General features: G+C 38.7%; 1 pseudogene; it reads left to right on the top strand.

The window, feature by feature from the left end:
- Positions 1-3,823: 3,823 nt before the first annotated feature.
- On the top strand, positions 3,824-4,711 carry LOC139701852 (nucleoporin NUP35 pseudogene; annotated as a pseudogene).
- The last annotated feature ends 306 nt before the right edge of the window (positions 4,712-5,017 follow it).

The raw sequence follows: 5,017 nt of genomic DNA, 5'->3' as shown, positions 1-5,017 counted from the left end.
GAAACTGATTTGCTGGATGTTTAAAACCAAAACTGAGAGACTAATGGAAGTAAAAGGGCCAAGAAGAAAATAGCCAATATTTGGCTCTTGCCCTTTGAGTCAGCCATACCTGGGCATTTAAAAAGAAAGACAGTAGTTCTTCTAATGTAACTTAAGATATATACTTGTGTCAGCCCCACCAAGAGTAAGTAAGATTAGAGGCTATAAGAGGGATTCCTAGACAGGAGTGCCTAATAACTATCAAGAAACTATCAGAGTCAAAAGCTTTTTAAAATCAATTTAGGGCCTACAAATCTTCCTAACCTCCTACATACACAGACTTGATCTGTTTGCTAGCCCTAAGTGACAGTAAATAAAGGGATCTTTACTAAACATAGAAGATATGCCAATAAAAATGTATTTTACAAAAATCAGATGACATTAGATATCTTACCTACATCTTATGGGGCACCTCTGACATTATTAAATAAGACTATATTGTGTTTTCATTCCTGACAAACTCTGAGAACAATATCCTTAATATCCCCAAATAGGTCATTTCCTCACTAGCCTTGTCATGGGAACAATTTTTTAGCTCTTGCACCTCCTGGTAAAAATTCCTGGTTTCTCTCCTCATCATGATATTCATTAAAATGTCACAGACTCTTTGTCATTTATTTTGTATGAAATGCATTCCAATACTCATGTCTTTTTGTTTCTCTCATAGAAGCACCCACTGCTTAGATGACTTTACAATTTGTTCTTTCCAAACCAGACTCTCACCATGGACCCCTCAACTGACCCACCCACAGCATTTCTAAAAGGGAAATCCAAACTGCTTGCCCCACATGGCCCCCTCTCATCCTGAAGCAGCCAAAATGGTTATTACCCATTTCCTCTTAGAGCAGTAAGAGTTCCCTTAATCAGAGAGGGGATTATGACCAGGGCAAAAGACAGTCAGTGTAGATAATGAGGCTGGGCACAGTGGCACATGCCTGTAATCCCAGTGGCTCAGGAGGCTGAGGCAGAAAGATCGCAAGTTCAAAGCCAGCCTCAGCAAAATCAAGGTGCTAAGCAACTCGATGAGACCCTGTCTCTAAATAATACAAAATATTATTTTGTATTATTATATTTTGTATTATTTGCTGGGGATGTGGCTCAGTGGTCAAGGGCCCTTGAGTTCAATCCCTGTACACCCCCCAAAAAAGTATAGATAATGAAGTATTGTATCAGGAAGATGGGGGTTGATTCAAAAGGAAACAGAATACCCAAACAGAATTCCAGAACACTTCCTCCTCCTCCTCACCTGTTGCCAAGGTCACCTGCCTCCAGGGAATTGTTCCTCCCAACAAGAAGTTTTTAATGAGTACCCCCTTTCTGCCTCTCTAGTCAAATATGGAAAATACAGAGATATCCCCCGTATGGCTCTCTTCCTGCCCTTTTGGTCATGTAGGCAAAATAAGAGGAGAGGGGACGGAGAAGAAAGGAAAACTGAAATCTATAAAAGGGGCAAGATACCCTCACTTTCTCGTGGCTTCAGCTCTGGACAACTCCCTATTCCAGAGGAGTCTCAGTCTCTCTCTCTCTCTCTCTCTCTCTCTCTCTCTCTCTCTCTCTTCTATTCTTTAAATAAAACTTTTTGCTCTTGATCCTGCATTTTTTGGGTGTTCAAGAGCAATCTTCAATACTGAGGGAACAGGACCCTATCCTGATTTTCTAGACCAGCTTCAGTACTCTATTACTGAGCTACATCCCCAGCCCTTTTTATTTATTTATTTTATGAAACAGGGTCTTGTTGGATATGAAATCCTTTTGATTTAACTGGGATTACTGGTCCAGTTGCTAAATCTTATTACTTTGAAAAGTGATTGGTTATTCTGAGATTACATTTGAATTTTTTTTTCTTTTTACAACTTGCAGACTTATTCTTCCTTTGTAGATTCCAGAAGCCTATGTATCCTTGCCTCACTTACTTCCTGACCTTTACCACACTTCACCTTTTCAATGGAACACCTTTCCTGGAAGTGTAGAATTTCTATTGTATTTCCTTCCTCAGAGTTATTGGTCACAACATTGGGCCAGATTTTCCCAAGGCAAAAGTCTTTAATTTTTTTTTTTATTACACAAGTTACATATCAAAAACCCAAGTAAACCTGCATTGGGCAGTGAAGATGTAGGAAGAAAGGGAGTTGGCAGATTAAACTACATTCAGTTTAGTCTTCAGAAAAGGAATGGCAATGTACAGGACTTCTTGCTTGGGATGTGGTGGCTTCATTTTTAAGACACAGACTTAAGTTGTTCAAACCTCAGCACTAAATCAAGCTTGTGAATACTCCATATTAACGAGGCAAAATTTAAGGAACCTGCCTTCCCAGACTTCAGCAAGGAACTAAAAGCTGGATTGTTGCCAGATAAAGCAGTGAGGTATGAGAAATGGAGACCAAACAAGCAAACCCACAGCAGGAGTTGGGAGACTTGAACTGTCATCCAGCCAGGATTAATAGTTTTTAATTAATTTTTTAACTATTAAGTTGATGTAAACTTTAAAAAAAATACATATGTTTACTTGCTAGTTAAACTTCCTCTTGTTTGCACTTGTCTATTCATGACCTTTTTTAACCATTTTTTGAAAACATTATTTACTGAATCAACTTATGTGAATTAAATATAATACTGGTCCTTAACTCTATACTATTTATGCATTTCCTACTTGTTTTTGAACATGTGTTTAGAAATAAACTCAGAGTACCTTTTAATTACAAATATAGGAGTTTCCATAATTTTTTAAAATTGGTAAAGTCCCTGTCATGAGTGCAATCTATGTCACTAACATAAACCAAACAGGTTTGTGACTTTCCATAATGTCAACTTATTCAATAACAATAAATTCATGGGCTACACCACTTTCATCAGTGGCAGTTCCCTAAATATTTGTGGGTCACCTGGTCGTCATAAGCCAGGCAAGTACAAGTTCTTTTATTCCAATCTTAATTTCTAATATCTATAACACATCACAAATCATACTTTACACAATGATATATATATAAGTTGCAGGAAGGCTTAGAAAGGGTTGAGGCAACCGCAGGAATTCAGGAGTCTGACCTGAGAGCAAAGGCAGAGCAATTATGAATGCAAAGAGTAACTGTAGGTGGTCAGATAAGATTAAGAACCATTTGAAAAACTTGTCCAGGGCACAGAGCTGTCAAAATCAAAGAACTTACTCTAGGCCAAGATCTGGACTTATTGCAGTCTCAAGTGTATCTGCTTGGGTAGGCAGTTTTTTGTGGCTTATGCTGCAGAAATTGCACTCTGCTGAAGCTCAAGGACAGAGATTTGAAAGTTCATTGTGGTGATTTTCCTGGGCAAAGCTCATGGTAAGTGACCAGATGATAAGGTTAGGGTACCACCATGTCCCATCTTGGGGTGCTTCTCCTTTTATAGACCTGGAGTGAGGGGGTTGCTTCATTCAATGGTCTAGTGTGTTCGATAAGTGCATAGGTCTGGTTTTTCCAGTCTGAGTTGGATATGCCCATGTATTCATGTGCTTCTGATTAATTTGATAAATCCAAAGGTAGTCATTTTTATTAGCATGATTAATTATCAGTTTGTGCCTTATGTTTGTACCAGGCAGATGGTGTTTTTTTACTTGTACAAGCAAGTTGTAGAGTCACTCCACCTCAGCACCTAAACTCAAAATAGAGTGGGTTATGGCAAACTACTGCTTTATACACTGGAGTAACACAGGTTTAGGCGCAGCCTGAAAACTGCTGCTCTATACATCATGAAGTAACTGAGCAGGGCACAGCCTCCTCTCCAAATCCCAGGATGTTTCGTAGTGGCCATGATGGTAGCATTTATCATGGAACCCCAGGTAACCATGTTGGGAGCTGAACCAATGGTATTGGGTTCACCAATGTCTCCAAAGTCAGGAGTTGATTCCCAGTTCTTATCTAGAATTGTAACGGGGGATTTGCCATGTCCAGTGACTCCACAACCTCCATCAATTAGTAGCTCTTCAGCAGGAGTAATGGAAATGAGATTGCCCTTACTTGCATGTGGGTCATCACCATGACCAGTTGTACCAGCTCATAAAGAGTGGAATTCTACTAGTTAGAAGTACCTATGATGACATTTCCTTCCCAGGGCTCATACCAACACCTTGAAATTCAAGAAGACCGCCAGGCATTTCAGTAATGCAGAATAATCTGGCTGGAGTTACAAAAACTACTTCTGAAACAGGGCAAAGTATGTTTAGTCCATCAAATATTGGTCATTCACAAGAGATGACATTAACTCCTGCCAAGTTGGATTCTATTTATACTCCAGAAGATTCCCTGACTTCAGAAGACGACATGGATGACATTCAGGTGACTGTGTTTTGGTTTCCCCATTATCTGCTTTCTATATATTATTACAATTTGTATAATATGGGACTATCTTAAAAACATGTGATGTCTAGAATAGGAAATTGGATGCATATTTGTTACCAGTCTAAACTGCAGGTCCAGAAAGCCTTAGGCAAAGATGAGAGAAACTTTGGAAAATCTGTTATGATTGATGGAAAATGATGAATAAATAAAAGTGTTACAGAAAACAGGGATAGATGTGCTTTGTCATCTCTGTCTCTAGCCTTTGTATCACCCATCAAAACCTTAGGCACACCACTACAACCAGAAGTAGCCCTAGGATTTCTACCATGAAACCTCTTGCTACAGCATTTAGTAATTTCTGATGAATATTCAAAAAGATGAAAGTCTTATATTCAACGTAATGAAGTACATATTTGGCTGGTGGTATAGTAAGATCTAAGAACTCAACTAACAAGGAGAAGGTTGGTACATTAAAACAGAGTTATCACTGTACTGCTGGTTCTCCTGGGTTAGTTGTATAACCACTCTTGGCATCACTGACTATCTCATGCTTCATGTAAGTTTTCCTTCAAGAATACATCTTATTTGTAGCTTGCACTGTAAATGATACTTGTGATACATTTTGAAGAAATCTAAAAAAATTCCTGTAAGTAGGATTTTGTCCTTTC

This window comes from Marmota flaviventris, chromosome 14 (genome assembly GCF_047511675.1).
Source record: "Marmota flaviventris isolate mMarFla1 chromosome 14, mMarFla1.hap1, whole genome shotgun sequence".
NCBI lineage: Eukaryota > Metazoa > Chordata > Mammalia > Rodentia > Sciuridae > Marmota > Marmota flaviventris.
Note: the sequence above shows the minus strand (reverse complement) of the source record. Positions and strands in the feature narration are given on the sequence as shown.